Genomic DNA, 10,744 nt, shown 5'->3' with positions numbered 1-10,744 from the left:
GTTCCATTGCTTTCAAACTGCATTTTCCTCTCTGCAAGATAATAACTGTTAGAACAAGCAACAGCATCGGTAGATGGTCTATGGGGAATGCAATGTTACAAAACCCGATCCATTCAACAACATATTTCAGATAAGTCAACAAATTAAATATTCCAGCACAGGATAAAACAAGGAGGATGAGAATGAGGAGGCAATAGCTCTGATGACAAAAGAACAGAAATTTACCTTTATCCATTCGAGCAAAAAAGCAGGCACACAAAGAAATAATCATCTAAGAATGCACGTGTGCAACGGAGGCTACAGGGGGACTAAGAATGCCGAATTGTTGTCATGCGTATTGCTGAAAGGATGATTGAAACAGAATCTGTGGTAAATTTGTTGAAATACAGATGATGCATCTCAGGATGTTGGAGGAAGAACATTTATGGACTGAGGCAAATTGTATTGCCCTTTTCAGGAGTTATTAGGTTCATAATGAATTGAAAGACTTCCTTCTGTGCTGAAAGCTTTAGTTTAGTTGCAGCTGAATCACAATTTCTGTTCCTGGTAGTATTTAGCAAAATGTTAAAAGTGAATGTCACTGCACAGAATTCCAAATATGACTCCAATCAGTAGAGAAAATATCCAAGGGGATATGTATCCTCTCATGTTGAACAGCGCAGCTACAGATACAATGGAGGCACTGATGATAATCTTCCAAGAATCCTTAGATTGTGGAAAATTCTCAGAGGATTGAAAGATTGTGAACAGAACACCATTATTACAAAGATACTTGGACAAAGTAGTAAGCATGTATTGCCAATTTAGGTCAACCTGGGTAGATGTTCATGCCTGCAATGAAAGATGAAATAACAGGGTACTTAGTGTGCTATAACATCCTACAGAGTTAACATCCTTTTATAAAGGGGAAATAATACTTGACAAACTTGCTACAGTGCTTTGAGAAGGAAACAAACATTACTGATGAAGGACCACCAGTTGATGTCGTACATTGAGATTTCAAAAAAGCATTTGATAAGGTGCAGCTCATAAGGTGTCTCAAAAGAAAAGAGCCCATGTGTTCAAGGGTAGTATGTTCGGATGGACAGAGGACTGCATCGTAAATAGAAGTAGAGACGTAGCAGCAGGATGGTAACTTAGAAGTCATGTACGGCCACAGAGCGAATGCTGCGGAGGCCGAACACCTCATGTTGACTGGGTTGATTTGAGAAATGGCAGAGGGGATTGCTATGCTTCTGAAAGTTGGGCAGGCAGGGACTACATTCATTGGCGTTTATAAGATTGAAAAAAATCTTATTTTTTCAACATGTAAGATTCTTAAGAGGCTTGATAGTGTATATCCGTAGAGATTACTCTCATTTGTGAAAGATTTTACGACCAGAGGCCACATTTCCAAATTGGTTGCCCATGAATTCAGGGAAGAATTACTTCTTTCAGGTTGTAGCAATTTATTGAACACTTTAGCCAAGAAGATTTTAGAGGTAATGCCATTAATCATATGCTAGGCTGTAACGGCCAGGTTAATTTTTAAATCAAGAAACAATGATCATGAGAAAAGGGTCTCGGCCTGAAACGTCAGCTTTTGTGCTCCTGAGATGCTGCTTGGCCTGTTGTATTCATCCAGCTCCACACTTTGTTATCTTGGATTCTGAAGCGTCTGCAGTTCCCATTATCTCCGATACAAATGGACAGAGATGCCAGGGTTGGCTTGTCAGTAAGAAATGAGGTCGCTCTTGTGCTTGTTTATGAATGACTTGGAGGAAAGAGGTGCATGTGCTGTGGCTAAATTTGTAGATGACTGAAAAAATATTTAGAAAGACAAGGCATGGCACAGAAACAGAGATTTACCAGGATGTTACTTGGATCGGAATGTATTAGCTATTAGGAGGGTTTGGTGGAAATGCTGTGTCATGATAAATGTAATGAGATCAACCATGATCTCACCGAATGATGGAGGAATATTCAATGGGCCAAATGACTTTTTTTGTGAGCCTTCTTGTTTGACAATGCATTCATGAAGGTGTTTTTTTTCTCTCTCTTGGATAAGATGTGAAAATGAAATGTATCCGAGATAATGGGAACTGCAGATGCTGAAGAATCCAAGACCACAAAATGTGAGGCTGGATGAACACAGCAGGCCAAGCAGCATCTCAGGAGCACAAAAGTGCTCCTGAGATGCTGCTTGGCCTGCTGTGTTCATCCAGCCTCACATTTTGTTGTCATGAAATGTATACACTTCCTTTTCATCTGGGAATAAATAATTGTTCTGAACGATTTCCATTGACTAATAGCAATCTGACAAGCTTCGCAATGTAAAGAGATTTTTAGCTTCTTTTTAATTGTAAAGGTATTCTTTGGAATTAATTTGGCATATATTATTTGCATCTCAGGAAGTATGTTCATCACTGCATCTCAAAAAGTGCTCTGGTGTATGACAGCAGCTTTTTAAAGATCACTTCAATGGTTGTGATTTTCAGTTGCCATAACACACATTAAATTACACTGTTGGCCAATCTGTCCATGATTATTTCATTATCTTATGCTTCAAACAGACAAGGAAATATTGGTGATGCAATGAAGTGTTTGACTCTCAAATATAATTGCTGTTATAGTTTCCACTTGGAAGAAAGATTCACATCAAATTGACTGGTCAAGGAAATGGGACACTGACTGTGAGTACTTTGAATGTTCGACTTATTCCTAAAATGAAAGTTATGACCTTGATGATTTCTCTTTCATGCAGATATGAAGAGACTCTTTTAAAATATCCTCTCGGTTAGTGGTTCAGGCATAAAAGTGTAATATGTATATTTATGTATATACATGTACATGCGTAATCTGATCAGAAAATGACTATAAAACACTTGTTGCATGGTGAGAATGAGTTATCCAGATGGTAAGACCTGCCAATGTTGGTGTCTGAGATAACACATTGTGGAGCTGGAGGAACACAGCAGGGCAGGCAGCATCAGAGGCTGAGGAAAGTTGAGGTTTTGGGTCAGGACCCTTCCTGAGAAATGGAGGGTGGAAGGGAGCTCAGAAACAACTAGTGTGGTGGGGGAGGAGGTGCTGGGGAAGGTAGGTGGGATGGTAATAAGTGAGTACTATCCAGATTGGAACAGATTTTCCCCAGCGGGTATTGAGTACGAATTCCAAATCACTCTCAAAATCTTAGTGACTGTTAACATTGATGTTTTTTGTCTGTGTGTTTCAGTAATTGCATGACAGTTGAATGGTTCGTTGAGAGTGAGGAACCTATGGACTCTCACACACCAAGATGGAATTTAGTTCGAAGAGTGACTTCAAAATAGTTGCTTGCTTTTAAAATCTTGACCGTTTTTGCTGTCCAGTTGAATGAATTTAGCTTCATACTGCTTCAATAGGAATTAGTGTTTAAGAGGAACATATTTGTGAAACTTACAGTTCCGTAAGTTTTAGCATAAACTGGTGCAGCCTTTCGGTGCAAAAAGGCTCACCTCTCCATTAATACCGAAGGAAAATTGGAGTTTAAAAGTAAGTTCACCCGCTGTCAGGGAATGAAATGTTAATGTTGACTCAAACATAATTTTTAAAAAAGTCATATATTTGTGTAACACTGAACTCAAATTAAAATTTGGATATGCTAGTTTTACAGATGGTTGGATATTGAATTCATTTTAAATGAGGGTGAAGATCACTTTAAATCCAGCATATTTGTGAAGAAAAGAAATAGCGTGTCAAATAAAATTAACTGCATGACTCTTCATAGCCCTATATGTAGAATTTCATTCTGAACTATGAGACAGTTGTGACCCCATACTACCTCAGTGCTCATGGCAAGAGTAAGACTCCTGTTTGACGTGCTGTGCACTGCATGGAATGGCGGCAACATCAGATTCATTGATGCTTGAGAATCAAAAGAATATGACGATAAGATTTAAAATCAAAATCTCATTGAACACTTCAAGGAATGTATTACAGGAAGAGGGGGAAAGCATGTATGACTAATAGAAGGTGGTGGCGCAGATCACATAGACCTGTGTGCTAAAACTTATGACAAATTTCACATTGAATGGAACAGTTTAAACAGGCTGGAGGAAGCAGACATGCCAGCCCAAACTTTTTGAATTTGAGCATTCTGTTCGTAAACATCAGCAAAATTGTGGGAAACATGTTTATTCTTTCTCTTTTATTGCACAGAACCATACGATCAGACTGTTTTGATGAGGAATTTAAAGATTATGTGTCCCATCCATTTGACTCACAGTTTGGTACCACAGGTTGGTACGATCTTCGTTCGAGAAGGAAAAGGGATGTTCCAGATACAGAAAATCGTCAAACCATTTACTACAAAGTCCGTTTCTGGTTAGTATTAATTAATGCAGTTGACATTTTTAGCTCGACATGATTGCACAATGGAGTCAATAAGAAAATTCCATCTGATATTCCACATAAATTTTAAGTGGATGTTAAAGCAGCTCATTTCTTTTTCACGCTGTCTGCTGCTTTTAAGAATGGTTGTCTTATTGTCGAAATGTTTAGCTTTGACTCCATGGCTTCTTCCATTAGCTCACATTGAAACACATGTTTCTTCAGCCAAAAATGCACGTTTACCCGGTGTAGCTTGACTAACCTTCCCCTGTGATCGTTCCCCTGAAATCCCCTGCGGTAGCTCCCCTGAAAAACAACGATACCATTTTGGATACTATTCCGGGGGACGACTTAGCAGGGGTACGCAGGAGGGTGCAGGTCTCTGGCACAGAGTCTGTCCCTCTTGCACAGAAGGGAAGCGGGGATAGGAAGAGAGTGATAGTCATTGGGGACTCAATAGTTAGAGGGACTGATAGAAGATTTGCCGGGAACGAAAGAGACCCACGATTGGTGTGTTGCCTACCAGGTGCCAGGGTCTGTGATGTCTCGGATCGTCTCTTTCGGGTCCTGAGGGGAGAGGGTGACCAGCCCCAAGTCGTGATCCAGATAGGCACCAACGGCATGTGTAGAAAGAGGGATAGGGATGTCAGGCAGGATTTGAAGGAGCTCGGGTGGAAGCCGAGAGCGAGAACAAACAGAGTGGTCATCTCTGGTTTGTCACCCGTACCACGTGATAGCGAGGCAAAGAACAGGGAGAGATTTCAGCTGAAGACGTGGCTGCAGGGATGGTGCAGGTGGGAGGGCTTCAGGCTCATGGACAATTGGGGCTCGTTCTGGGGAAGGTGGGACCTGTACAAACAGGACGGTCTCCACTTGAACCAGAGGGGCACGAATATCCTGGGTGGGAAATTGGCTAGTGCCATTCGGTTGGATTTAAACGAGCTCAGAATGGGGATGGGAAACTGAGGTGTAGCCCTAGTACACAGGAGGATGAGCATAGGGAGGACATGGTCAGGACCTCACTGTCACAGAAGTGTGCTGGCAGACAGCAAGCTGGATTGAAGTGTGACGACTTTAATGCCGGGAGTATCCGGAATAATGTAGGTGAGCTTGCAGCTTGGATAGGTACCTGGGACTTCGATGTTGTGGCCATTTCGGAGGCATGGATAGAGCAGGGTCAGGAATAGATGTTGCAGGTTCTCGGGTTTAGATCTTTCATTAAGGTCTGGGAAGGTGGTAAAAGAGGGGGAGGTGTGGCTTTGTTGGTCAAGGACAGTATAACGGCGGCTGAAAGAACCTTTGAGGACTCGTCTACTGCGGTGGTATGGGCTGAGGTTGCCCAGGAAGGTTTGTCGACTGAGTCAGTGTGGGTGGAAGTTCGGAACAGCAAGGCAGCAGTCACTTCACTGGGGGTTTTCTACAGACCCCAAATAGCAGTTGGGAGATCGAAGAACTCATTGGCCGGCAGATTGTTGAAAAGTGCAAACGTATCAGGGTTGTTGTTATGGGTGACTTCAACTTTCCCAATATAGATTGAGACCTCCTTAGTGCAGATGGTTTGGATGGAGCCGTTTTTGTCAGGTGTGTTCAGGAGGGTTTCCTGACTCAGTATGTGGACAGGCCGACGAGGCGGGAGGCCATTTTGGATTTGGTGCTCGGCGATGAGCCAGGACAGGTGTCAGATCTCGTGGTGGGAGAACACTTTGGCGACAGTGACCGCAAGAGCCTCCCATTTACCATAGCCATGGAAAGGGAAAGGAGCAGTTACCAGGGGAAGATATTTCACTGGGGTCAAGGAAACTATGATGCTATCAGACAGGAGTTGGGAAGTACAGATTGGGAGCAATTGTTCCACAGAAAGGGAGCAGCAGACATGTGGAGGCTGTTCAAGGAGCAGTTGTTGCGAGTGATGTATAAATTGTTCCTCTGAGACAGGTAAGAAGGGGTAAGATTAAGGAGCCTTGGATGACGGGTACAGAGGTGCTTCTTGTCAAAAAGAAAAGGCAGCGTACGTAAGGTGGAGAAAGTGAAGGTCTAGCACAGCTTTAGAGTATTCCAGGCCTGCTCGGAAGGAGCTCAAAAGATATTGCCTGTACAATTGTTACCTGTTACAACCTTTGCGTCCACGCTTGCTCATTGAATGGTGTCAAGATGCCAGCAGTGCATGTACCTTCTCCATCCCCTAATGCCGTCAGCTCACACAAGACATAGTCCTTACTTAAAATCTTCTGATCAACCAAAGTTCATTGTAATGGACATTTTAGTTATCTGTCATGAAACGAAAACTGATTCTGACTGGCATGACCTGCAGTGCAAATGAATATAATCTGTGAAACGAGATTCCTTATGGGCTTGCAGCCGCTACAAATAATTGCTTTTCAAAGACGTTGCAGACATACATTTTTTTCTCCTATCACCTCAGATTATTTTTTTGTTTATGCATGTTGTGTGGGTTTCCAGTCAGGCCCATAAACACAGGTTGATGCAGTCACTGTTACAACACGGTATTGAAGGAGAATTTGTGATCTTTGGAGTTTCATTCCAGTGTCTGAAGGAGTGCACCATCAAGCCACTTCAGAGCACTACTGGCGACAAATTGTTGCAAGTTTTCAAGTGTTACCGATGGTCACATAAAATATGGCCTTTTTGTTGTTGCGCTATTCATCTTAACTGCACCTTATCTAGTATTTAGGCTTGGAAACTATTTCAATTTTTTTGATTTACTTATTCAAAATCATTTATGATTGTTGTCATGATATCTACAATATGTTATTTTGATTGGACATAGAGGATTGGATCTGTCTTAATGGAAATAATGTATGCGCTTATAAAACTCCTTCTGGGCAAGGTAGTTGCTCAGTGGTGAGAGCTGCTCATGCACTGGGGAGCCAATTGAGATTCCAGTCTTGGGTAACTATCTGTGTTGAATTGACACGTCCTCACCGCGTCTGCGAGGGGCTTCTGCCAGGTGCTGCAGTTTCCTCCCATTGTTCAAAGATGTGCAGGTCCTTATATGTGATTTGTGAAGCATTTCTGAAATGTTTCAATCCTGCCAGCATCCAGTGCCTTGGACAAAATAACTGGAGATGAATAAAAGATACTGTGCCTTTTGACACCATTTCCTGCTGGATTTTCATCAATCCTGCTTTATATCGGTGACAACTTCCATGATCTTTTTTGATGGTGTCTGAATTGACAGTCTAGTTCCAAATATTTGTTGTGCAGTATTTCAAGGTCTCTGTTACAGCATACCCATGAATGCCCACTTCAAAAGATACTTCCATATCATAGAGTCCCTACGGTGTGGAAACAAGCCCCTTTTGACCCAAGAAGTCCACGGCCACCCTCCAAAGAGCATCCCACCCTGACTCATCCCCCGACCCTTTCCTCAGTAACCGTACATTTCCCATGACTAACACACCTAATCTACACATCCCTAAACACAATGGGCAAGTTTGGCATGGCCCATACACTGAGCCTGCACATCTTTGGACTGTGGGAGGAAACCAGAGCACCCAGCAGGAACCCATGCAGGCATGGGCAGAATGTACAAACTCCGCACAGAAAATCGTCCAACGGTGGGATCGAACCTGGGTCCCTGGCGCTGTGAGTCAGCAGTGCGAACCACTGAGCCACCGTGCTGCCCTTGGAGTTAGAGCTTGCTTGTTCCTGGGTGGCCTCAAACTGCCAACCTCCACTTAGTGGCAAAAGTGCTGACCAACTGCACTCATCTTCACTGGTTTTTGCTTTGTATCATTGAATTCAATCCTTCAAACTCTATGATAAATATTTAAATTTCCATTGATGTGTGAGGGTTGTTTTTAGTACGCAGTATTGGTTTATTATGTTTCATTGGTACATAATGAATATTGTATGTATATGCAAATGGGCAAGTTGGTAACGATGCAGTCCGCAGACCTGGAGGATAATAACACTGTCCTTCAATCGCCCACGATGACCTCTGCAAATTGGTAGAAAACAAAAATTTCTATAAAATTCATCTCCCCTCCCGTCAGTCGATCAAAATTAATTCAGGATTTTGTACAGGCCAATAACCGTAAGATTACACGAGCCTAAACAAAACTACTGGCTCATATTAGTTCAGTAAAGTGAAAGGGCAACAATAGAGGTAGTAGGAACTGCAGATGCTGGAGAATCTGAGATAAGAAGGTGTAAAGCTGGATGAACACAGCAGGCCAAGCAGTATCATCCGGCTCTGCACCTTGTTATCTCAGATTCTCCAGCGCCAATTTTCTGAAGTAGGGTCTCGTCCCGAAACATCAGCTTTCTTGCTTCTCTGATGCTGCTTGACCTGCTGTGTTCATCCAGCTCCCCACCTTGGGCAACAATAGAGTATGTTTTAAGTCACTAGATATGTTACGTGGGTTTGTCTTCCTTAGGGTGGAGTTGGTGGAACCGAAAAAGATGTCTCCCTCACAGCGTTTGTGACACAAGAATTGCATAGTTCCTTGGCGGCCTTTCAACAGAAGAATATTCAGAGATTTCACGAGTGGTAAGATTGTAACTTCTTTTACTTCTCTTTATCTCACTTTTTCCAACAATTGGAAAATAGATTTTAGAAATAACATCGAGCTGATGAAGTGTGAAAAGAAGAATAATTCCAAGCATTGGTGGGAGTTGGTCAGTGAGGTGGGAGGAGTGGATAGGTGGGAGAGAAGGCGGACAGGTCATGGAGGCGGGGATGAGGGGAGGAACTAGCGTTTGAGACACAAGAATTGCATCTTGGGATGAGGCTGGCGGGTGGGGAGATTTTGAGGGTGGCAAAGTCCATATTAAGGCATATTGAGTTGGAAGCTCCCGAGGCGGAATAGGAGGTGCTGCTCCTCCAGTTTCTGGGTGGTGTGGTTGTGACACTGGAAGAGGCCCAGGATGGACATGTCGTCCAGGGAGTGGGAGGGGCAGTTGAAGTGATGCAATGATTTGGATATGAAAATAGAAGGTGTGGTTAGTAAGTTTCCCAATGATTGAAGGTGTAGTAGCCAGCCAAGAAGGTCACCTCAGAATACAATGGGACATTGACAAGGGCCAATAAACTGAGGAGTGGCAGATTGAGTTGAGGTTAGATAAATGTGAGGTGCTACATTTTGGAAAGGCAAATCAGGGCAGCACGTATACACTGAAGGTTGTGGGGAGAGTTGCTTAATAAAGAGACACTGGAGTGCAGTTTCGTAGTTCCATCAAAGTACAGCCACCGGTAGAAAGGATATGAAGGAGACATTTGGTGTGCTCGCCTTTATCGGTCAGTGCATTGAGTATAGGAGTTGGGAGATCACTTCGCAGCGATATAGGACGTTGGTTCGGCTGCTTTTGGAATACTGCAATCGATTTTGGTCTCCTTGCGAGAGGAAGGATGTCGGCGCAACATTGAGGGCCGAAGGGCCTGTTCTGCGCTGTATTGTTGTATGTTGTAAACTTGAAAGGGTTCAGAGAAGATCTACAAGGATGTTACGAGCATCGGAGGTTGGAGGTATACCGTGGGCTTGAACAGGCAGCTATTTCTTGGAACTTTGGAGTTCAGGGCTGACCATATAGAAGTTTATACAATTACGAGGGACGTGGATAGAGCGAACAGCCAAGATCTTTTCCCCGGGTTGCTGGAATCCAAAACTGGAGGGAATAGGTTAAAAATGAGAGAGGGAAGATTTAAAATGGACCGGATTTTTTTCATAGTGGTGCATGTATGGAATGAGCTGCCAGAGGAAGTGGTGGAGGCTTGTACGTTTAAAAGGCATGTGGATGGGTATATGAATAAGACGGGTTGAGAGGAATATGGGCCAAATGCTGGCAAATGGGACTAAATTAATTTAGGATATCTGGTCAACATAGACAAATTGTGCCAAAGGACCTGTTTCCCGACTGTACATCTCTCTGATTCTAAGTGTCTTTTTTCTTAACCACGTGGCCCATAATTAGAAAAACTTGAATCAGGATTTGGGAATGTGACAATTCTAATTGGATCTGTTTGATGAAATTAACTCTGTAGGTAATGGTGGTTGAATTATGATTTATCAAATTTGAGTTTATTGCAGCATCTTATAGAATAGAGGAAACACATGTAATCAAAATTGAAAATCAAAACTTGGTAAAATTTTGCATTGGAAATACATGACCAGCCATTGGAGGAGATTCATGACCATTGCATTCAAGTGAGAACAACAAATGCGATTCAGTGACTCAGTGAAACGGGATGCAGTGACTCAGTGAAATTGGATGCAGTGACTGTGTGAACTGGGATGCAGTGACTGAGGGTAATGGGATGCAGTGGCTTGTGGAAATGGGATGCAGCGACTTATGGAAATGGGATGCACTGACTGAGGGAAATGGGATGCAGTGTCTGAGTGAAATAGTTTGCAGTGACTGCGGGAAATGGGTT

The sequence above is a fragment of the Stegostoma tigrinum genome, unplaced genomic scaffold (assembly GCF_030684315.1).
Source record: "Stegostoma tigrinum isolate sSteTig4 unplaced genomic scaffold, sSteTig4.hap1 scaffold_181, whole genome shotgun sequence".
Classification (NCBI taxonomy): Eukaryota; Metazoa; Chordata; class Chondrichthyes; order Orectolobiformes; family Stegostomatidae; genus Stegostoma; species Stegostoma tigrinum.
The sequence above is the reverse complement of the archived record's forward strand: the minus strand, read 5'-3'. Positions refer to the sequence as shown.